Source organism: Triticum aestivum, chromosome 1D (genome assembly GCF_018294505.1).
Source record: "Triticum aestivum cultivar Chinese Spring chromosome 1D, IWGSC CS RefSeq v2.1, whole genome shotgun sequence".
Taxonomy (NCBI): Eukaryota; Viridiplantae; Streptophyta; class Magnoliopsida; order Poales; family Poaceae; genus Triticum; species Triticum aestivum.
The window spans coordinates 469,617,901-469,643,377 of NC_057796.1; the positions used below are offsets into that span (position 1 = coordinate 469,617,901).

A 25,477-nucleotide genomic window follows, 5' to 3' on the forward strand; every position below is an offset into this window, starting at 1 on the left:
TTCACATTTTTCTGCTGGGATACTGATGCATTAGGTGGTGTAGTGAATCGATTTCTGTTTCTTTTGTCACTAGTCATTGTCTCCCCTGCATTGTACATTTTTTTCTTCGAATTGAAGAGCATAGCTCCCAATTTTCATTCATCATGAAAGCTGATGATACAGCTGCTGCGAGATCGACCTCCAAGGTTCGAAAGTTCCTTACATAGCAAACACTGCATCACTGGTACCGCCTTTGTCTTTATATACCAAAAGCACAACTAACCACGCCCCATGCAATGTCAACGAGCAAAGTGTAAACAAATGTTCAATCGTTCCATCATGATCATAGAACCTGCATTTAACCCCCCCACCCCCCTAACAAGTTGTCCTTGGTTAGATTACTGTTCTTAAACATGAGCCAGAGAAAAAAAATTATTATCCAAAGGAGCTTTTACAAACCATAAGTTCATAAAGGGTCATTTCACCTGAATACAGGGACTTAGCAGAAAACATACTAAAAGATGTTAAAGTCCATATACATCTACCTCTATCATAGTATCATCAGTTAAAACTATCCCAACACACAAATTTGTAATTGTTGACAAGCCACAGCTAAATCTCCTCTCAAGCTCCTTCCGAAATGAATACTGCCCAATCCCTCCTCAAACACTCTTGCTACAGTAATATTAAAACTTACATTTACACTATATAATCTATGGAATTTAATGCACAGAGCAGTACCTCCTAACTTTTGTCCTATCAGAATCTACAATTACCCACTTTTATCTTTATGAACTTGTAAAAAATATTCCAACTCAAAACTCCATGAATGGGACCCCACTGGATTACTTTTAACATGAACCAACATATTTACTACAATATTTTTTTCTAACTAAATCCTGCCATAATCCATACTCAATTTTCAGCTTCCACAACCACTTGCTAATTAAGCAGATATTCATTTACTTTGTGCAAAGGCCCTTTTGGAATAATAAACATAGGCATCATGAGATATAAGGTACATTACTTAAGCAAAAACGTATTCCCATAAGCAATCATCCTTCCTGCCAAGTCCCCAATTTACCTCCATCTTATCCTCTACCTTCTTCTAGTCAACTCGGGCCGCGGGGCCACCGTGCGCCGCCGGCCGCCGCGCACCGACGACTAGTCCAAGAACCGCGTCGACATGCTCAAGAAGAAGTACAAGGCCGAGCGCGCCCGCGGCGAGCCCTCCGCCTGGAACTTCTACGGCGAGCTCGACCGCCTCGTCGGGCCCCACCCTCTCCGCCTCCGCCGCCACCAAGAAGCACCCCTCCTCCGGGCCGCTGGCACCTCACTTCGCCCTGCCCCTCCACCCTTCCGCCGCCAGGAGGCACCCGTCGCCCTCGTCTTCGCCGTCCCCGCCTCCGCCCATGGCTGTGCCGCTGCCCAACTACCGTCGCGGGGTGCCTCTCCCTGCCGCCGCGTTTATCCAGTAGGCCGCCGCTGCCGCGGTTTCTGATTCAGATGACTCTGGTGATCTCGGTGTAACGCCTCGAGACCGACGCTCCAGACGCCTTCCATGTTTTTCGAGTTTCGTCATGTGTATTTATTTGTTTGTTGCATTCATCATCGCATTGCATCTGCAAGTTTTCATAAAACTTGCATCCGCTCGTAGTTGCCGCGTCCCTCCTTGCTTTTGTTGACCGTTCCGAGACCAACCGTGTTTTCGGTTCCCTCTTGTCAAACCAACTAACCTCTCTCGTCAGCCCGCGATCCCCTCGCGCGTGTCCGAAAATTGTCCTGAACCCGACCCGGGTTGTTGTTATCGATGGGTCCGGATCATCCCCAAACATCTATAAAACATCATCGTTTCTTATATAGACTCTTCTAGCCTATTTTCTCGACCGCCCGATTACGATCGGACGGACCGAATACCCCTAATCTAATCCACCCGCATATATAAATGGGGGCAACCCTAAATTTTGGGAGAGTTGTCCCATCCTTCCTCCTCGCCGCCGCCACCCGGTCTCGATCCACCTCGGGATCCCCCTTCTCCTCGTTTTCCTCCACCCACCAACCAGCGCTCTCCACTGCCCCTCCCCGATTTGCTCGCCCGGCCAACCAGAGCAGCTCCTCGATCCACTCCACACCGACCCCCATCGCCCTCCTCCCGTGCTTCCCGCGCGCCGCCGCAAGCAGCAGCACCACCGGAGCTCCCTTCGCCGTCGGGCACCACCAGCAGGTCGCCGTCTCCTCGCGCCCCTTCTTCCCTTTCTCTGGTTCCCCCCTGCTTCTGTTTCTCTCTCTCTCACGCTGCTCTCTCTCTGTTTGTCTTCGCAGCGCCGCCATGGATGGCCTCCCATAGCTCCCGCTCGTTGCGTCGCCGTGAGTTCCGCCCGATCCGCGTCGGAGAGCCTCGGACCTGTCCATCCCCTTCGTCCCTCGACGCCGAGTCCCTCTGCTCGCCCGCGCCAAGACCAGCGAGCAGCTGCCTGCGTTCCACGCCCGATGCCTCCTCTTCGACCCCCTGTGAACCCCGACGCCACCTCATGCTGCCGCCGCCGGTGACCAGCAGGTCATGTCGCCGTGCCCTGCCTCCTCTTCTTCGCGTTCTGCTTCTTCCCGCCGTCTTCTCTCTGCGTCTCTTGCTCAGTTCATCTCTCTCACTTTGTTATTCTGCAGAGACCTCGCCATGGATCCTCGTGGCCGGGCTCTCCCCGTCGCTGGATGCCTCGCCGACCCGCCGGATCCACGCCCGCCGGCCTCCACCGCAAGTTCTAGGCCGCCGCTGCTCTGCTTTCTGTCGGGCAAAGGAACACGCCCTGCTTTCCCTGCCTCGCTCGATCTCCTGGAGGAGAGGACGAGCGCGTTGACCGCGCCTCCAGCGTCCTCCAAGGCCCAGCCCGCACTGCCTCAGCCGCCTCCACCGACTTGGGCCTTGGCCCAGGGTGAGCAGCACCCGCCCCTCTCCTGCGCACTGTTGGCCTAGCCAGATTCGGCCCGAGTCACGTTTTTTTTCGCGGAACGTTTTTCTAAATAACCAGTGCACTGCATATTTACATATTGGACCCTAAACTTCATGCATATAATAACTCATGAACCATGCATCATATTAGAATGATGTAAACATATAAAGTGCTTAGAATTTTATCTAGTTTCATAATATGCTTCTCTCATCCATGTTTAAAATGTTCAAAATGCTGTTTGATTAAATTTACTCAATTGCCATGCTAAAATGTTTTATTTCATAACTAAATAACCGTAGCTCCATTTTAAATAAACTTTATATGTAAATGGGGTAGGAAAATGCATAGATTAACATGGTGCACTTTATTTTGCTGTTTAACAACAATACAATATGGTTTTAGGCAGAACAGTACCAAATCTAAAATATGGACATGAGGATTTTCCGGAATTGTTGTTGATTGTTTCCGGCCTCATTTAACTTGCTTAAATAGTTAGTTTACTTATGCTTCACCCCTTGCCATGTTTAACAACATTTAATATTGTTGGGTACATAAACGAGAGAGAACTAAATAATTGATGTGGTGTTTCGTCAATATGCAACTCGTTGCATATCGAGCTCCATTTAATTAATTTGTAGTATTGTTTGTTGCACTTTGCCATGCCATGCCTCATTAAATCGGACATGCATCATACTTGGTTGTGCATCATGCCATGTTTATGTGATGATTGTTTACTATGTTTTTGTTTCTTTCCGGGTTGCTTCTCTCGTTAGCTTCGGTTTCGTTCCGGAGTTGTGAGGATTCGTTCGACTACGTCCGCTTGTCATCTTCATGGACTCGTTCTTCTTCCTTGCGGGATTTCAGGCAAGATGACCATACCCTCGAAATCACTTCTATCTTTGCTTGCTAGTTGTTCGCTCTATTGCTATGCTGCGCTACCTACCACTTGCTATATCATGCCTCCCATGTTGCCATGTCAAGTCTCTAACCATCCTTTCCTAGCAAACCGTTGTTTGGCTAAGTTACCGCTTTTGCTCAGCCCTTCTTATAGCGTTGATAGTTGCAGGTGAAGTTGAAGGTTGTTCCATGTTGGAACATGGATATGTTGGGATATCACAATATCTCTTATTTAATTAATGCATCTATATACTTGGTAAAGGGTGGAAGGCTCGGCCTTATGCCTGGTGTTTTGTTCCACTCTTGCCGCCCTAGTTTCCGTCATACCGGTGTTATGTTCCTTGATTTTGCGTTCCTTACGCGGTTGGGTGATTTATGGGACCCCCTTGACAACTCGCTTTGAATAAAACTCCTCCAGCAAGGCCCAACCTTGGTTTTACCATTTGCTACCACCTATCCCCTTTTCTCTTGGGTTCTGCAGACTCAAGGGTCATCTTTATTTTAAACCCCCGGGCCAGTGCTCCTCTGAGTGTTGGTCCAACCTATCAGTCGCCGGTGGCCACCAGGGGCAACTCTGGGCTCGCCTATCGGAAGCTTGGACAATCCGGTGTGCCCTGAGAACGAGATATGTGCAGCTCCTATCGGGATTTGTCGGCACATTCGGGCGGTTTTGCTGGTCTTGTTTTACCATTGTCGAAATGTCTTGTAACTAGGATTCCGAGACTGATTGGGTCTTCCCGGGAGAAGGAATATCCTTCGTTGACCGTGAGAGCTTATAATGGGCTAAGTTGGGACACCCCTGCAGGGTATAAACTTTCGAGAGCCGTGCCCGCGGTTATGTGGCAGATGGGAATTTGTTAATATCCGGTTGTAGAGAACTTGACACTTGACTTAATTAAAATGCATCAACCGCGTGTGTAGCCGTGATGGTCTCTTCTTGGCGGAGTCCGGGAAGTGAACACGGTTTTGGGTTATGTTTGACGTAAGTAGGAGTTCAGGATCACTTCTTGATCATTACTAGTTGACGACCGTTCCGTTGCTCCTCTTCTCGCTCTTATTTGCGTATGTTAGCCACCATATATGCTTAGTGCTTGCTGCAGCTCCACCTCACTACCTTCTCCTACCCATAAGCTTAAATAGTCTTGATCTCGCGGGTGTGAGATTGCTGAGTCCTCGTGACTCACAGATACTTCCAAACAGTTGCAGGTGCCGATGATACCAGTGCAGGCGATGCTACCGAGCTCAAGTGGGAGTTCGACGAGGACCTTGGTCGTTACTATGTTTCGTTTCCTGATGATCAGTAGTGGAGCCCAGTTGGGACGATCGGGGATCTAGCATTTGGGGTTGTCTTCTTTTCTTTTGGTTCCGTAGTCGGACCTATGTGTGTACTCTGATTGATGTATGATTTATTTATGTATTGTGTGAAGTGGCGATTGTAAGCCAACTCTTTATCCCATTCTTGTTCATTACATGGGATTGTGTGAAGATGACCCTTCTTGCGACAAAACCACAATGCGGTTATGCCTCTAAGTCGTGCCTCGACACGTGGGAGATATAGCCGCATCGTGGGTGTTACAAGTTGGTAATCAGAGCCATCCCCGACTTAGGAGCCCCCTGCTTGATCGAATCGCTGGCGTTGTTGAGTCTAGAAAAAAATGTTTTGAGTCTTAGGATTATATATATCGGAGAGTAGGATTCTTTTTACTCCTCAGTCCCTTCGTCGCTCTGGTGAGGCCCCCTGACGTAGAAGTTTTGACTTTCTCTCCTCAAATTTCACTAAAATTTTTTAGGATCACGCGGGTATCTTGGAATCGTTCCGATGGTTTTGTGACGAGAACATTGTTCTTGGTGCCTCCTGACATTTAGGGGTTGTGGCAGTGTCCCGGAGAGTTGAGCTTCGAGGTGTTGTCATCACAATTTTATCGTTGCAGTTCTGGAATACCTGAGTTTCGCCAACTTCGAAAATCTCTTTTATGCAGTTGTTGGTGAGATCACCTCGACGCCACCCAGTACTGGGGCGGGAGTTCGGGAGTATTGCCATAACTCGTATAACGGATGCTTTTCGAAGGTTGAGGTACATGATTTCCGGAGTTTTCTTGGTTATGTGTTGACAGATGGATACAGCTGGATCTAGGTATTGTTAGTTTGGGTGAGATATATTGTGTCCCCTGTATCCCCAACACCTGATTGCATAACCAGAAAGTTTCGGGAGTTTATAAGTGGGAATTCAAGTATCTCGTAGGATATCTTTCCAACACACACATGATACGATATGGGATCTATCATATGTTTGTTTCCGGCTTATTCTGCGAGCCAATCCTTTGTTTTGTTTTGATTTGTGGTATTCGAGTTGCTTCATTGTCAAGTGTTGATTCCCTTCCTTTTCTAAGCGGTGTTCTCATACTTCTATGTGAATACCAATCCTTCTTGATCATCGAGATTGTCATCCCAATTCTTTCCAACCGACGTGTTTCTCTTCAAGTGCATCCGATCATTTCAACATTCACAAGATCACCTCTCAGTTTTTCCCAACGTTGTTTGTTTCATCCGTCCCAAGTTGCCTTTGTTTTCCCGCCCTCCCACCCTTTTCCTTCAAGGAATCAGATGTCTTAACCAAGTATCCATTTTATTCATGTGAAGTCCCTTCATTCTTTTCAATCAATGTTCTTACCCGGTGGTTCTCATGAAGATGTTCTTCAAGTTTATCATTCTTCATTATTTTTCTTCTCCGGTGGATTCAATTCAAGCTTTCTCTCAATCATATATTTTCCTCGTTTCAAATGCTTTCTCATGCCGGTGTACCTCTTAATCTTCCACCTCTTGCTATTCATGTTTATCTGGAGTGCTAAAGATATCCCAGAAGATTCAAGTTTCTATTCGTAATCCTTTCAAGCTATCTCGAGGTTGTTATCTCTTTTGAGCCATTTAATTCTACCGGCGCAATCTTTCTTTTAAATCATTCCAACGTTGTTTCTTTTGAGTGGGCCCTAACCCACAGGTCTTTTCCCAGGATCTTACCTGACTCTTCTAATTTTTTTTTGGAGTTATTTTCAAATTCATTTCAAAGTTTGACGTAAGAATGAGTCATCATCAGTCAAATGTCTTTCTCCAAGATCTTTCAAATTCTTTCATCGTTGGTTCATCATTTCTATTATCCATTGTTCCGGAGTGTCTCAATAATTTTGGTGGTATTTCTCGTCATCATTCTCAACATTTGAATACCGAAGAAGAGTTCCTCTTCAATCTTGTCCGTTCTCTTGAAGATTCATGGTTCTAACTTGTTGCCATCCTCTCAACTTGTTGCCAATCGCGCTATTTTTTTCTTACCCATCCGGAGCATTTCAGAGTTGTTTTCATTTTTTGATCATCCAAAGGCCATCTTTTCAGAAGATTTCTTCGTTCTAAGTTTTCAGCCTCGTTCTCCAGTTATTCTAAATTGATGTCTCTTCGTTCATCTCCATATTCTCCCGGTGCATCGTTCAAGTATCCTCTAGTCAGCTCGTGATCTATTCGTTCTCATGTATCTAAATTCCCTCGAGTATTTTCACGCGTTCTTTAATTCTTACGGTGTTTCGTCCTCTTTTCTTCAATTGTTTTCAATTCTCGTGGTGGTTCGTTCAAGATTTCTCTTCCTTCGTTATCATATCAATTTATTCGTTGTTTCAATCCTACCGGTGGTTCGATGAAGACCTTCCCAAGTTTGCGCAATATCTATCTTAATCCTTTCTACGAGAATAAGTAGTATGCCAAATCCGTTGCTTGTCATCAATTTAAATTGGTGAAGGATATGCATAACGTAATTCTTATTATGGTTTCATCCAAGTGATCTAGTTTCTTCTTTCCAGAGTTGTTCATCATGTCACATTTCTCGGTTCGAGAGGCTTCATCCTTTTCTTTTCCGGAGTTCCAAGTTTTCCGCATTATCTCGTCGCGAAGCTACATCTAAATCATCGCAAGGCTTCACCTTATGTTTTCAACTTTCGTTTCGTTTGGTCATTCTTTTATTACCGGAGTTCTTCATGGAGGCTCTACATGGTGGTTCGTCAAGGGTTCCTTTCATTCTTCAAGTGTTCTTCAAGAATTCTCTCGAAGCTAAGATCCGCCAAGCTATACTCTAAAATAAACATGGTGCTCAACCCATGGTTGTCTTGAGGAGTTCAAGCATTCTTCATCTCGCATTCCGAAGTGCAATTCTTTCTCTCTTATCTTTTGAGGTGGTGTTATGTCATTCTTCATAATTTTCTTCATGTTTCATGATTCACAAGTTGTCAAGATTGAGATATTTAAACCCATCATATTTTCTTCGTCCATGAGTTGTTTCAACCCATAATAATCTCTTTGTTGGAATTATCTTGGTATGGATTTCACTTAAAGCCTTCTCGAAGGAATGTTGCTAATTGTGGTGTCTATCAATGATCCAAGTTTTCTCCTATCCTCTCGGCGAGAGAAGTTTTCATCTCTTCGTTGATCTCAAGCAAGCAATTGTTTTTCGTTAGTGGCAGAATTTCACCTCAAGTTTTGAGATGTCTCCATAAGCCCACGAAGATCATATCCTTTCTTTGTTGATTTTTCGACAACTCCGTTCTATCCTTCTTTTAAGGATGCTCTCTCAAATTCACTTAAGGTAGAACATGTTGTTTTCTTCTCCGTTCTTTTCATTGCATTCTTTCATTTCTACCGGAGGCATTGTGATATTGCTCTCTTCGACCCATCATCTTGTTTTGTCAAGATCATGTAATTTTTCCTTTCTTATCCGTTTAGCCGGAGTGTCGTGTTTTCATTCGAGTTCTCTCATCTTATCAAGTTTAGTCTCCTTCCTCAACCGGAGGGCTGTCTGAAATCTTTCTTACCCCTTGTGCCATTCTTTCATTAGTTCCGGAGGCAATGTGTTGCTAATTTCATCGAGTATCCTCTCATCTTGTCAAGATCATGTTCAATTCCTTCCATTTACAGTCGGAGTGCTGTCCAAATTATGTCATTCTTGTTCCTTGTTTCTCTTTTCTACCGGTGTGCTTTCATATTAATTTTGATCCGTTAAGCTCTTGTTTCATGTCCTTCAACCTACAAGGTTCTCGCAATGTCCCTTGTTCCTCTTGCTGAACGGAGTGTTTTAAATTATGTTCACCTCCGTTGTGTCATTTCTTCAAGCTTTGCGACCTCTCAAGGTTCTTTGATTTCACTCGTTTGTCAAATAAGCAACTTTGTTTTACCTCTTCCTCTTCTGTTTCTCTCTGGTGCCATCCTAGATCTCGGGACGAGATCCTCTTGTAGTGGTGGAGTGTTGTAACGCCCCGAGACCGACGCTCCAGACGCCTTCCATGTTTTTCGAGTTTCGTCATGTGTATTTATTTGTTTGTTGCATTCATCATCGCATTGCATCTGCATGTTTTCATAAAACTTGCATCCGCTCGTAGTTGCCGCGTCCCTCCTTGCTTTTGTTGACCGTTCCGAGACCAACCGTGTTTTCGGTTCCCTCTTGTCAAACCAACTAACCTCTCTCGTCAGCCCGCGATCCCCTCGCGCGTGTCCGAAAATTGTCCTGAACCCGACCCGGGTTGTTGTTACCGATGGGTCCGGATCATCCCCAAACATCTATGAAACATCATCGTTTCTTATATAGACTCTTCTAGCCTATTTTCTCGACCGCCCGATTACGATCGGACGGACCGAATACCCCTAATCTAATCCACCCGCATATATAAATGGGGGCAACCCTAAATTCTGGGAGAGTTGTCCCATCCTTCCTCCTCGCCGCCGCCACCCGGTCTCGATCCACCTCGGGATCCCCTTCTCCTCGTTTTCCTCCACCCACCAACCAGCGCTCTCCACTGCCCCTCCCCGATTTGCTCGCCCGGCCAACCAGAGCAGCTCCTCGATCCACTCCACGCCGACCCCCATCGCCCTCCTCCCGTGCTTCCTGCGCGCCGCCGCAAGCAGCAGCACCACCGGAGCTCCCTTCGCCGTCGGGCACCACCAGCAGGTCGCCGTCTCCTCGTGCCCCTTCTTCCCTTTCTATGGTTCCCCCTGCTTCTATTTCTCTCTCTCCCACGCTGCTCTCTCTCTGTTTGTCTTCGCAGCGCCGCCATGGATGGCCTCCCGTAGCTCCCGCTCGTTGCGTCGCCGTGAGTTCCGCCTGATCCGCGTCGAAGAGCCTCGGACCTGTCCATCCCCTTCGTCCCTCGACGCCGAGTCCCTCTGCTCGCCCGCACCAAGACCAGCGAGCAGCCGCCCGTGTTCCACGCCCGATGCCTCCTCTTCGACCCCCGTGTGAACCCCGACGCCACCTCATGCTGCCGCCGCCGGTGACCAGCAGGTCATGTCGCCGTGCCCTGCCTCCTCTTCTTCGCGTTCTGCTTCTTCCCGCCGTCTTCTCTCTGCGTCTCTTGCTCAGTTCATCTCTCTCACTTTGTTATTCTGCAAAGACCTCGCCATGGATCCTCGTGGCCGGGCTCTCCCCGTCGCCGGATGCCTCGCCGACCCGCCGGATCCACGCCCGCCGGCCTCCACCGCAAGTTCTAGGCCGCCGCTGCTCTGCTTTCTGTCGGGCAAAGGAACGCGCCCTGCTTTCCCTGCCTCGCTCAATCTCCTGGAGGAGAGGACGAGCGCGTTGACCGCGCCTCCAGCGTCCTCCAAGGCCCAGCCCGCACTGCCTCAGCCGCCTCCACCGACTTGGGCCTTGGCCCAGGGTGAGCAGCACCTGCCCCTCTCCTGCGCACTGTTGGCCTAGCCAGATTCGGCCCGAGTCACGTTTTTTTTCGCGGAACGTTTTTCTAAATAACCAGTGCACTGCATATTTACATATTGGACCCTAAACTTCATGCATATAATAACTCATGAACCATGCATCATATTAGAATGATGTAAACATATAAAGTGCTTAGAATTTTATCTAGTTTCATAATATGCTTCTCTCATCCATGTTTAAAATGTTCAAAATGCTGTTTGATTAAATTTACTCAAATGCCATGCTAAAATGTTTTATTTCATAACTAAATAACCGTAGCTCCATTTTAAATAAACTTTATATGTAAATGGGGTAGGAAAATGCATAGATTAACATGGTGCACTTTATTTTGCTGTTTAACAACAATAAAATATGGTTTTAGGCAGAACAGTACCAAATCTAAAATATGGACATGAGGATTTTCCGGAATTGTTGTTGATTGTTTCCGGCCTCATTTAACTTGCTTAAATAGTTAGTTTACTTATGCTTCACCCCTTGCCATGTTTAACAACATTTAATATTGTTGGGTACATAAACGAGAGAGAACTAAATAATTGATGTGGTGTTTCGTCAATATGCAACTCGTTGCATATCGAGCTCCATTTAATTTAATTTGTAGTATTGTTTGTTGCACTTTGCCATGCCATGCCTCATTAAATCGGACATGCATCATACTTGGTTGTGCATCATGCCATGTTTATGTGATGATTGTTTACTATGTTTTTTGTTTCTTTCCGGGTTGCTTCTCTTGTTAGCTTCGGTTTTGTTCCGGAGTTGTGAGGATTCGTTCGACTACGTCCGCTTGTCATCTTCATGGACTCGTTCTTCTTCCTTGCGGGATTTCAGGCAAGATGACCATACCCTCGAAATCACTTCTATCTTTGCTTGCTAGTTGTTCGCTCTATTGCTATGCTGCGCTACCTACCACTTGCTATATCATGCCTCCCATGTTGCCATGTCAAGTCTCTAACCATCCTTTCCTAGCAAACCGTTGTTTGGCTAAGTTACCGCTTTTGCTCAGCCCTTCTTATAGCGTTGATAGTTGCAGGTAAAGTTGAAGGTTGTTCCTTGTTGGAACATGGATATGTTGGGATATCACAATATCTCTTATTTAATTAATGCATCTATATACTTGGTAAAGGGTGGAAGGCTCGGCCTTATGCCTGGTGTTTTGTTCCACTCTTGCCGCCCTAGTTTCCGTCATACCGGTGTTATGTTCCTTGATTTTCCGTTCCTTACGCGGTTGGGTGATTTATGGGACCCCCTTGACAACTCGCTTTGAATAAAACTCCTCCAGCAAGGCCCAACCTTGGTTTTACCATTTGCTACCACCTATCCCCTTTTCTCTTGGGTTCTGCAGACTCAAGGGTCATCTTTATTTTAAACCCCCGGGCCAGTGCTCCTCTGAGTGTTGGTCCAACCTATCAGTCGCCGGTGGCCACCAGGGGCAACTCTGGGCTCGCCTATCGGAAGCTTGGACAATCCGGTGTGCCCTGAGAACGAGATATGTGCAGCTCCTATCGGGATTTGTCGGCACATTCGGGCGGTTTTGCTGGTCTTGTTTTACCATTGTCGAAATGTCTTGTAACTAGGATTCCGAGACTGATTGGGTCTTCCCGGGAGAAGGAATATCCTTCGTTGACCGTGAGAGCTTATAATGGGCTAAGTTGGGACACCCCTGCAGGGTATAAACTTTCGAGAGCCGTGCCCGCGGTTATGTGGCAGATGGGAATTTGTTAATATCCGGTTGTAGAGAACTTGACACTTGACTTAATTAAAATGCATCAACCGCGTGTGTAGCCGTGATGGTCTCTTCTTGGCGGAGTCCGGGAAGTGAACACGGTTTTGGGTTATGTTTGACGTAAGTAGGAGTTCAGGATCACTTCTTGATCATTACTAGTTGACGACCGTTCCGTTGCTCCTCTTCTCGCTCTTATTTGCGTATGTTAGCCACCATATATGCTTAGTGCTTGCTGCAGCTCCACCTCACTACCTTCTCCTACCCATAAGCTTAAATAGTCTTGATCTCGCGGGTGTGAGATTGCTGAGTCCTCGTGACTCACAGATACTTCCAAACAGTTGCAGGTGCCGATGATACCAGTGCAGGCGATGCTACCCAGCTCAAGTGGGAGTTCGACGAGGACCTTGGTCGTTACTATGTTTCGTTTCCTGATGATCAGTAGTGGAGCCCAGTTGGGACGATCGGGGATCTAGCATTTGGGGTTGTCTTCTTTTCTTTTGGTTCCGTAGTCGGACCTATGTGTGTACTCTGATTGATGTATGATTTATTTATGTATTGTGTGAAGTGGCGATTGTAAGCCAACTCTTTATCCCATTCTTGTTCATTACATGGGATTGTGTGAAGATGACCTTTTTGCGATAAAACCACAATGCGGTTATGCCTCTAAGTCGTGCCTCGACACATGGGAGATATAGCCGCATCATGGGTGTTACACTCGGTGAGAACAACAGCAACAACTCGCATCGGTCATCGTCCCGCTCCGTTTCATCGCACTCCGGTGGTAACAACAAGCGCCGCCGCCGCAGCGAAAGCAGCGGTGGTGGCGATGGTGGTGTCAGCGAGCTGGCGAGGGCGATCGAGGCATTTGCAGAGATGTACGAGCGCGTCGAGAGTGCTAAGCAGAAGCAATCCCTGGAGATGGAGCGAGAGCGGATCAAGTTCATGAAGCAGCTGGAGGTGAAGCGCATGGAGAACGTCGTCGATGCTCATATGAAGCTCGCAAGAATGAAGCATGCCAGGAAGAACGGAGGTTCTGCAGCCAATGGTACCATTGGAGTGGAGTTGGCTTCCTCCGTGGCTGCGCTGCCTTTCCTCTCCAATCCTGCATACCTCTAATGTTGAGGAAGCCTCTAGGTGAAGTTGATTGGTCATTTCAGTTTAGATGAACATTGCTCTAGGTTATTGTTCGTTCCTTGATCTGTGGCTACTGCAAAGTTTGTAATATCAGTGTTGATGTGCTAATCCTAACCAATATGTGGAATGAGGATGCTGTTCGTTAATGTTTAGGAATTTGTATCCTTGAAGTATGTAGAGGCGTAATTTTAAATGTGAAACCCATATACAATGACATTTTGGTTTACTCCTGAGTTTTGGCCTTAAGAGTGAGAAGGTTGGTACTTTATTTGTCTTGTGTTCTGAATCTGTTACTTAGTGCTTATATTGTTGTGGATTATGGGAATTTTCAATTTTCTTGGAAGTGCTGATGTCCTGATAATGTATTGTGATATACTACCTCTGTTTTGTAAATATAAGACGTTTTGACAATTAAGATTGAACTACCAAAACATCTTATATTTAGGAACATAGGGTGTACTAGTTTGTTTCACATTTTTCTGATTGGATACTAATGTCGTGATAATGCATTGTGATGTACTCCCTCCGTAAAGAAATATAAGAGTGTTTAGAACACTAAATTAAACGCTCTTATATTTTGTGTTCTAAACACTCTTATATTTCTTTACAGAGGGAGTAGTTTTTTTTCACATTTTTCTGCTGGGATACTGATGCATTAGGTGGTGTAGTGAATTGACTTCTGTTTCTTTTGTCACTAGTCATCGTCTCCCCTGCATTATACATTGTTTTCTTTGAATTGAAGAGCATAGTTCCCAATTTTCATTCATCATGAAAGTTGATAATACAGCTGCTGCGAGATCGACCTCCATGGTTCGATCAAGTTCCGTACATAGCAAACAAGAACATAAAACTTCAACTGCAACATCTTCGCTAGACCTCCATCCTATCCTCTACCATCTTCTAGTCACTATTTCTTAGTTTGACATTATCCACTGGTATTCCCTCGTGAGACATAGAAAGAACTCCAGCGGCACAAATAAAAATCTCCCTATAAATTGTTTTTTAGCCGGGACAATGTTCATAATACATAAGACACTCTTAAAGTTTGTAGCATCTTCACCACTAGCTCTTGAATTGAAATTGAAAAGAAATGTAGCCCCGGTTCCTTCGGAAATGATAAGATCTTTTTATCACAAACTTGTGTCATCAACATACTTTCACGTGCGGATTCCACCTTCAACTAAATGTGACACTATGCCTCTAATCAAACCAACTTGTTTAGCTCTTTGTATGAGTTCCTATAGCACATCTACCGCAAAAATGGAAAAGAATGGATAATAATTGAAAAGAATGGGTGAGAGAGGAACCCCTGCCTCAACACCTCCCATGTTTTGGAATATGGACCTATCTGTCCATAAACATTGGTTGCAACATTAACCCCAGAACAATTTTATTAATCCAACATATGTACTTCTCTGGAAAACCTTTCATACTAAGAATAGAGAAAAGAAAATGACAACTTATTTTATCGTGAGGTTTCTCAAAATCTACCTTAAACATCAATGCACTTTATCCCCCCCTATAAACCTCATGTAATGTTTCAAGAACCACTCCATTCAATATGAAAATGTCCTTCAATGAAAGAATTCTGCAATGGAGCTATTATTTTAGATGCCAAGCTAACTGTTCTATTGTTAACCACCCTAGTCAGCCACTTGAACAACACATTAATCAAGCATATGGGCCTCAACATCTGAATTTTGTCAGCTTCTAGGGTTTTACGTAAAAAAGAATCAATAGCATAATTCAACCTACTAACATATAGTCTACCATGAAAAAATGAACTAAACAACTATAAACACAATACTTTGTCAACTCCCATTAATGCTGGTAATTTGCAGGCAACCCATCAGGACCAGAAGCTTTTTTTCAATTGGCACAAAGCACTTTTAATTTCTATGGATTGAAATTATTTATAAGCATCTCTCTATTAGCATCATCTAACGCACTTGGAACCGGCAAATCCCAATAAATTTCAGCAGCTAAAGCAACATGACCAAATAAGTTCTTGTCAAAGTCTGTAGCATGTAACAATAACTCCCTATCACCCTCAGTTACATCTTTATTATGCTTCTGCGAAACAATATAATACGTCTACACCTGACACTAACTTTTTCCATAAAGAATCAAAGCACCTCCAACATCTAATATGTTCTTTTGATCTCTCTATCCATCTAATTTACTCTTCTCTAGGGCTTTTTTGTAGTTTATTATCTATTTTTTATCTATGGAAGAGCTACATTATGTGGGTTTCCACATGGAAAGACATAAACGTTATGGACCTGATGGTTTATTTAGTGAATTCCTAAACTTCTGGGAATTAACTAGATGGGATCTCAAGGCTTTGCTTGATGATTTCCATGAGGGACACATTAGCATTTCAAGAAATAACCATCACATTATCATTTTGGTGCCTAAAACAAAAATGCTAAACAAATACAAAAATGTAGGCCCATCTTTTCTTATAAATGTGAGTTTTAAAATCATTATCAAAGTGTTGATGAATAGGTTGAGCAAGGTGGTTGATCCAATCACTCACCTAGACGAACTTCCTTTATTAGGGTTAGGTATGTTATGGAGGTGGCAGTAGTGCTGCATGTGGTAGTTAATATGATTCATCATACAAAAACAGAATGCTCTCCCTTTCAGGGTAGATTTTGAAAAAAAAGTCTATTGTAAAATATATTGGCCCTTTGTAGACCAAATGTTAAAACTAAAAGGATTCCTTGCTAAATGATATGATTGGGTCATTAGTACTACGAGAGATGGTCATGTAGGGGTGATGGTAAATGATGATATTTTCCCTTATTGCGAAGCTCACAAAGGGTTGAGACAGGGAGACTCCTTGTCTCCTCTCCTTTTTGATTTAGAAAGAAATGCTTTAGCAATTATAATGGATAAAAATCAAAGAAATCCCATCTTTGCTGCTATTGATAGGTTTTTCTCATCCATTGCTTGTGATGCGCACTTTCCTTTGACCACCTTACATGAGTGGGGAGTGATCATGCCCCCCTTTTGTTGGATTCTGGGTGCAATAATAACAAGTTAAATAGACCTTTTGATTTGAAAAGTGGTGGTTGTCCCAATGAGGTTTTAGTGAGTTGGTTGCTCAAATTTCGACAAGTCCCTCCCCTTTTTCTATAGCTACTGATACCTAGATTTTCAAAACCAATCTGTTTAGAAAGAAAGTTAAAGGATGCAGTAGCAATATTGATGCAGCTATCAAGAAAAAGAAAAAAGACTTGCTTACTAAATTTGATATTCTTGATGTGTTTTTTGAACAAAATTTGTCTCAAAAGTCAAAATAGGATCTTAACAGAATGAAAGAAATTCGGGATGAACTAAGGGATATTTGGAGACTGCCATGTGGCAGAGATCTAGTGATAGAAAAATCCTCGAAGGAGATCAAAATACAACCTATTTTCGTGCTGTTCCAAATCAATGACAGAGAAAAAACCATCTTGCCTTGTTAATGGGTGAAGATGGTCCTGTAACAACTGATACTGATATGCTACAAGTAGCTACCAGCTTTTATAAAAAAACTTTTTGATTTTGAACGTAAACGTGGCATACATTCGGGGGAGGCCTTTTGGTCCGAGGAAGATAAAATTAATTCCGAGGAGTTGGAAAAACCTTTTACTAAGGATGAAATTAAAAGTGCTATAATGGGTTCCTATGCTTGTGGGGCACTAGGGCCAGATGGTTTATCTTATTCTACCAAAACTTTTGGATATTATCAACTATGATTTCATGGCTGTTGTGAGGAATTTTGAAAATGGTTGCTTAGACTTGGTTCGCCCGAATTATGTCATTGTCACCTTAATTCCTAAGGAAGTACATGCAAAAGAGATGAATTTTTTAGACCAATTAGCTTGAGTAATTTCTCCATTAAGATTTTAAGCAAAGCTTTGACTAATAGGGTTTTTTCACTAGTAGGGTTTCCCCAATTAGTGATAGAGAACTATCTTCCTGCCAACATTCTTTTGTCAAAGGGAGATATATTCTTGAAAGTGTTGTTACTGCCCATGAAACAATTCATGAACTACAATAGTCTAAACTTTCTGGGATTGTCCTCAAATTATACCATGAAAAAGCCTATGACAGAGTAAATTGGGGCTTCTTAGTAGAGATGCTTTCTTCAAGGGTTTTGGGAACAAAGTGATTAGTTGGGTGACCAGTACTATTTAGAATTGTTCTTGTTGTGTTAGAGTGAATATTCAAGTTGGCTCTCTTTTTGTTAGTGGTATAGGCCTTAAACAAGGTGATCATCTTCCCCCCATTATTTTCAATTTGGTAGCTCATGTTTTTTTCCATAATGTTACTAAAAGCCTATTTGAATAACATTAATTCTAGGGTTATCCCACATGTTGTTTCTAGTGGGATCATTAGCCTACAAGCTGATGAAACCTTGTTATTTTTCGACCCTAGTATTTAAAATGCTAGAAATGTTAAATGGTTGCTATCTTGCTTTGAGGGTTTATCTGGGATGAAGATTAATTTTTAAAAGTGATTTGTTGACTATCAACGTGGAAAAGGAGGTATCCTCTGGTCTAGAGAGGGTGTTGGGTCCCCCTCTTGGAAAGGTTTTTCTTGGGCCTTAGCTGGAGTTAGACCTTTTTATAAATGGAAACTGGGAAATGGGAGTAAAATTTCCTTTTGGCATGATGTATGGGTTGGAGACATTTCCTTGAAAACCCAATTCTAGAATGTTTTTTATTTGTGCCAACAACAAATCTATACTGTGTAACAGGTGTGGGATTGGCATACTTTGAAAATGACTTTTAGGAGTGTGTTAATGTTTTCTTTTTGGAACAGTGGAATGCCTACTTTCCATCCTTCACTATACTCACCTCTCTGGTGAGTTGGATGAACCTGTTTGGAGTCGAGAAGTTTCTGGCAATTATTCTACTAAGTCTTTTTATAAACAAATCAATTGGGATGGATTTACTACTCCCATTTGGGACAAGTTTTGGAAAATCGAAGTGCGTCATAGATATTTGGTCTTTGCATGGTTAGTAATACATAACAAAATTTTAACCAGGGACAACCTGAGTAAAAGGCAAAATGTAGAGGATGCCTCTTGCTTATTTTGTAATGAATCAGAAACTGTTAACCATTTGATATGTGAGTGCATTGTAGCAAAAACATCTGGCAAACTGTATCTGAAGTATTTGATTTTACGGTTCCTATCCATGTTACTGAATTTCCTCCCCTATGGGACTATAATAATAATAAGAGTATTATTGGCATTATAGTTATGACTACCATGTGGAGCTTATGGACAACTCATAGTGATATCTATTTTCAGGGAGCTGTCTGGTGGGGTACCCGGATTATTCTGGGGGAAATCAGCAAGCTACTACTTCGCTGGTTCATTCTGTGCCCGGAGGAACAAACATAGGTGATGAAGCAATGTCTGGACAGAAAAAGAGGTGAGCTCCTAAGGATTGCCTGGCGAGGGGAAATAAATGTGATGCGGGACATGACAAGCTAGGCTTCTATATGAGGGCTCATTCTCACTAGGGGGTGTGCGTCTTATGGTAGTCTTCTAGTCTTGTTGAACCTCCTGCCTAACTATTCCGGCACCTATGCTAGCTCTCTTAGCACTTTCGTTGAACTTGTAGCTATGTTTGGTTCAACTACTCTAGCTGTTGGTTGAGCGCTGTGAACAAGATCTGGTCGTTGTTTTGCCTCGTTTTAATAAAATGATGAGGGGGAAAACCCCTTTTCGTAAAATAAAATAAAATGGATAGAGCCAGCAACATAGGATAGTTGAAGGGGTTCTATAACTAACTGTGGAATATGTTGTAACATTATAATATGTAGATGATAGAATTTTTTTGCCTCGAGATGATGAATTGAATGCAAAAAGATGAAATTTATCTTATGTGCCTTTGAACAAATGACATGGCCTACAATAAGTTTCCAGACAAGTAAGGTTTACCTATTTGCAGAAGCCACTAATAAGTTGAAATCTACCAGGATATATTTACTTGCAAATTGGTTGAGGTGCCTTTGAAATATCCGGGCATTCCTACCTCTGATGTGTGGATAAGCAACAAACACCGGAAAGAGGTAGGAAATAAAATAGAGAAGATATTGTGCCCGTTTGCAAGGGGAAATTGTTCAGTATTGTTGGGAGGCTGGTGTTGGTGCAAGCTAGCTTGAGTAATATACCATTATACATGATGTCCTTCTATCCCATTCTTGTTGGGGTATGAAGAGAGCTTATTTCTTTAGAGATAGATTTGTTTGACAAGGAGATGCGGATAAGAAGAAATATCACCTGGTTAATTGGAAATATGTTTGTAGACCAAAAGAATAGGGAGGTTTGGGGGTTCCGAATTTGGAGTTTATGAGCAAAGCTTTGATGGCAAAGTGGTTTTGGAAGCTAGAGACTGAAGAAGGTTTATAGCAATATGTGAAATACATATGTAAAAATAAGTGCTTGTTTGGAATCAAAGCCAAGGGGGGGATTCTCAATTTTGATCTAATTTGGTGAAATTTTTTGTTGGTATTGCTGCCATCTTATCTGTGAGCCGCCCTCACTGGCATACGATGGCGTCATTAGTGACCTTGTAATGGCTTGAGGTTACCCACCTCGAAGCTGGACGAGACAGAGTAGCGCTGCTCCTAGGATCTTATATTCGGGATTTGGCCATCATCTTTCACGGTTGGACCAGTCTGTGGTGGAGGACAAAGTTGTCATGGGAAAAGTAGGATGGGGATACCACACATACCCAAGTAGCCATTCCCCATGCGAGTCCATTCCCACCCGCCACCCGCAAGAAGGCAAAGATTTGGTGGATGACATATGTAAAGTTAAAAGCTAGAAATGTTTACATCCCAGATTTTGTTTTGCCGTCAAAAGGCCGGAGGGGCTAGGAGTGTCTCGGAAGTGTGTTTAAACATTTTTTTTGCGGTTAAGAAAAGTGCAAACTACATTACGCAAAATGTAGTATGATGTTGTTTCCACTTCCCACTACCAGAATAAAGGGTGGGAAAAAATCATTGTGGCTTGCTTAGAGCATCTACAACCGAACCCCATATCCGCCCAAATGCCCGCCTGCCTAGTCACTGTATAGACGAGAAATTGTCACACAACCAGACGCCCCATATTCGGCCCAAATGTCCGGACTGACGGGCAACCCCATATTCAGCCCATATGGGGGTGGATATAGGGACGCCCGGACGCGTCCACCATGTCGGATTTGACCCACTCTGGCCCACCCGACCCCACATAAATTGGATCCTATCCACACTCCGGATGAACCCTAGCCGCATTCCACTCCCCTCCCCTACCCTCCAATCCACTCCCCTCTGGCCACATGCTCCTGTCCGGTGATCTCCCACCTTCTCTAGCATCGCGGGTAGTGGAGGCGAGTCCTACAACTCCAGATCCGTTGACCCGAAACTCGTCCCACGCGGACCCGAGGAGGAGATTGCCTTCCGCCTTGCTCCGCACCGCTCCCGGGAGGAGGCTTGCCGACGGTAGCAGTCAGACTACTTCGCCAGGAATCCATTGCGTCCACCCAAATGGCGCATGGATCTGGCGCGAGGTGTGCCGCCGCTGCCTCACCGGAGGCAGTGCAGTCCGTCTGGTGTCCAAACGTGGTGGCGGATGCGCAACCGCTTTATTGGCACGCCGAGGCAAGTATGTCACATCGTGGCGCCGTGCAAGGCAGCGGGTGCGGGAGGTGCCGGCAGCCCTCACGGCGGACATTGGCAAGGCGGAGCCGCACTCTTTTTTTTTTGCGGGGCCGCACTCTCTGACGCCACGTATGATGCACAGACTAATAGTATATGTAATCTCAAATAATAAAGTAATAGCATCCTCACTTTGTTTGTGAGGTTAATAGTATCCTCATCTAACACAGACTTAAAAGAAGATCTCTCCAGTTCCACTTCCTTTTAATCGAAGGCCGCTCCGCCTGTCGCACTATCCTTGGGAGATGCGCAGATCCATCGTACTCCCTCCAAATCATATATTAGTCAGACACGTTAGGTCTTTAATTTGACTAATAAAACCTTTATAATATGCCACACAAATTATATGATCCGAAACTATATTTGGCAATGAATCTAAAGATATATTTTATTCATAAAATATAATACATGTTTTCCTAGTTAGATCGAAGAACTCTAAACCTGTGCCCGACTTATAAACCGAACCAGAGGGAGCAGTTGTTTTTAGGTGGATGACATATGTAAGATTAATGACTAGAAATGCTTAATCCCAACTTTCATTTTGCCGCGAAAGGGCCATAGGAGCTAGGAACGTCTCGAAAATGTAGTACACACATTTTTTGCGGTTATGAAAAGTGTTAAGTACATTACCCAAAATGTAGTATAATGTTGTTTCCACTTTACACTACTATAATAAAGGGTGAAAAAAAATCATTGTGGCTTGCTTAGAGCATCTACAACCAGACCCCATATCCGCCCCAAACGCCGGTTCCCTAGTCACTGTCTAGACGAGAGATTGTCACCCAACCGGGCGTCCCATATTCGGCCCAAACTTTCGAACTACCTGGAGCTTGTCCTACACGGCCTCAAAGAGGAGATTGCCTTCCGCCTTACTCTGGCCGCTCCTGGGAGGAGGCTGGCCGACGGTAGCGGTCAGACTACTTCTGCCAGGAATTCATTGCATTCGTCCAAATGGCGCATGGATCTGGCGCGAGGCGTGCCGCCACTGCCTCATCGAAGGCATTGCAGTCCGTCTGTCGTGCAAATGCGGTGGCGAATGCGCAACCGCTTCATTGGCGCGTGTAGGCAAGTATGGCACGTCGTGCCCGCCATGCAAGGCAACGGATGCGGCAGGCGCCGGCAGCCCTCTCGACTTACGTTGGCAAGGCAGAGACACACTCTCCGACTCCGCATATGGTGCACAGACTAATGGTACAAGTAGTCTCAAATAATTAACTAATAGCACCCTCATCTTTTTTCCGAGGTTAATAGTATCCTCATCTAACACGGACTTAAAAGAAGAGGTCTCCAGTTCCACTTCCTTTTAATCGAAGGCCGTTCCGCCTGTCGCACTATCTTTGGGAGTTGCGCGGATCCATCGTATTCCCTACAGATCGTATATTAGTCAGACATGGATTTTTAGGTCTTCAATTTGACTAATAAAACCTGTATACTATGCTACACAGATTATATGATCCGAAACTATGGCCCAGTTCTTTTGAGCAGATTATGAAGAATCTCGGTCCCGAAAATCCCGGGCGAAAGAAGAACTTCCAAAATCGCAACCGGATTCTGCAGAAGCCTAGTGCAATCCAAAATCCCAAAATACCCGGTTTCTCCCACAATCTCAGAATTCTGGCTAGTCCTATAAAAAAAACGTTTCCAAGTATAGCTGTACCCCTATTGTATCACATATCTACGGTCGAAATGCCACCCCGCAGTCCAGCCCAGGACCCCGAAAACGAGCGGACGCACCCGACCGCTCGCTCATCTCCCAGTTCCCGCACCGCATCGGGGCAGCGGACCTTCGAGCCGCCCCCACCCCCACCGGCCAGCCTCCCTTGCCCGGTCCGCCCCGCCCTCCCCGCCCGGCAGTTCGCCCCGCCCCGTCAGCTTCGGGGCAGCGGCTAGGGTTGCCGCGCCGCCGCCGGCCAGGCCAAGCCGTCTCCGCCCCCGCCGGCCAGCTTCCATCCTCAGCTCCTCGCCCCTCAGTCCGCCCTGGCCCTCAGCCCCGTCCCGCAAAGTTCGACGCCGACGCTCACGGTGAGCCCTCCTTTTTGCATCTCTTTGTTTCTTCATGCTTGAATTGATGCTAGCTATTGTTGATAGATAAAATACATTTCATCAAACAAATTCTGTCTAAGGGTAGTACAGACATTTCAACACACAAAACTTTCTAGAATCTCAAACTACAATCTTTGAAAAGAACTCGATGACAGATTCTGAAAGAATTTTCCAGAATCCTGATTCTGTAGAATCTTGCCTGAAAAGAACTGGCCCATTTGACAATGAATCTAAAGATATATTTTCTTCATAAAATATAATACATGTTTTCCTAGTTAGATCGGAGAACTCTAAACCTGTGCTTGACTTATAAACCAAACCGGTGGGAGGAGTAGTTTTTAGGTGGATGACATATGTAAGATTAAAGACCAGAAATGCTTAGATCCCATTTTTGTTTTGGCGTGAAGAGACCGGAGGAGCTAGGAGCGTCTCGGAAATGTAGTTTACGCATTCTTTTGCGGTTAAGAAAAGTGTAAACTACATTACCTAAAATGTAGTATAATACCGTTTCCACTTTCCACTACCATAATAAAGGGTGGGATTTTTTTTATTGTGGCTTGCTTAGAGCATCTACAACCGGACCCCATATCCGCCACAAACGCCCCTGCCTAGTCACTATCTAGACGAGAAATTGTCACCCAACCGCGCCCCATATTCAGTCCAAACGTCCGGACTGACCTACAACCCCATATTCAGCCAATATGTGGGGCGGATATAGGGACGCCCGGACGCACCCATCATGTCGGATCCGACCCACTCTGGCCCATCCGACCTCACATAAATTGGTTCCTATCCGCACTCCGGACGAACCCTAGCCACATTCCACTCCACTCCCCTCCAATCCACTCCCCTCCGGCCACAAATTCTCGTCCGACGATCTCCCACCTTCTTTGGCATGGGGGTCAGCGGATGCGAGTCCTACACCTCCAGATCCGTTGACCCGGAGCTCGTCCCACGTGGCCCCGAGGAGGAGATTGCCTTCTGCCTTGCTCTACCCCGCTCCCGGGAGGAGGCTGGCCGACGGCAGCGGTCGGACTCCTTCCGCCAGGAATCAATTGCGTCCGTCCAAATGGCGCATGGATCTGGCGCGAGGCGTGCCGCCGCTACCTCACCGGAGGCAGTGCAGTCCGTTTAGCGTTCGAACGCGGTGGCGGATCTACAACCACTTCATTGGCGCGCCGAGGCAAGTATGGCACGCCGTGCCCGCCGTGCAAGGCACCAAGCGCGGGAGGCGCTGGCAGCCCTCCCAGCGGACATTGGCGAGGCGGAGTCACACTCTCCGACGCCGCGTATGGTGCACGTCCGCCATAGGCGCCGCAACTGCATTGTGATGGACGTGGTCGGCTCCGACCTCATGGCTCCAGAATAGAACCCGTAAACCACCCCAACCCGTAAACAATTTTAAGGGGCACCGCAAACATCGCGGCCGAACCCGTGAAAATAAGGATTTCGGAGATGACCCGAGGACGACCTGTATACGTGAAAGACCGTTGGTGGGAGTCCAACTGCCAGCGGAAACTTCATGGCTCGCTCCCTTCCGCCCGTCCCCAGCCGCAACGCCGGCCCTCACTGCCGCGCCCGCCAGCCATCCGGCCCGTCCGCCAAGCCCGCCGGCCGTCCGCCGCTCTGGCCCGCGGTTCTCTCGACGAGGAGCTAGCTAGCTAGCTAGCCAGCCGAATCGATTCGAATGGATCAGCTAGCTAGCTAGCTAGCAGCTCAATGGATGCGCGTGTAGCTAGCGAATGGAGGAGTTCGGCCGCCGCCCGCGCTGCCCGGCGGCCTTGGCCTCCGCCCGCGCGCTGCGGCCGTCTGCTGCTGCAGTCGGCATTGCTGCTGGCCCCGGCCCGGTCGCGCTCGCTGGCGAGCACGAGGAGACGGTCGCGGAGGCAGGAGGCGCACACGGCGAGAGGACGAAGGTCGAGGTGGGAAGGGCGTGAGGAAGAAGATGGTATATTTAGAGAATATTCTCTTTTACGGGTTGATTATACGGGTTCTGTTCGGCCGCAGTTAAAATCAACCCTTATAATCCGTTTTCCTCAGCCCGTAAAACACTTATGCGGGCCATGGTTTTGCGGGGTCTGCTAGAGTTGCTCTAACAAAGTCGGTTTTTTAGGGAAGACCATTATGGCTAGCTTTATTAATAACCTTATCATTAAGCAATGCTTTACATGGTTTGCGAGGGTACCTAGTAAAAACTTGGAAGGATCATGGTCGCAGGTACAGGACGGTTTATAATTATAAAAAAACAGTTTGCACATTCGTTTCCATTTTTGCAAGGCTCTACAACATGTCTCTGAACCCGTG

General features: G+C 45.5%; 1 pseudogene; it reads left to right on the forward strand.

The window, feature by feature from the left end:
• Positions 1–619: 619 nt before the first annotated feature.
• Positions 620–13,592, forward strand: LOC123160891 (trihelix transcription factor ASIL2-like; annotated as a pseudogene).
• Positions 13,593–25,477: the final 11,885 nt, after the last annotated feature.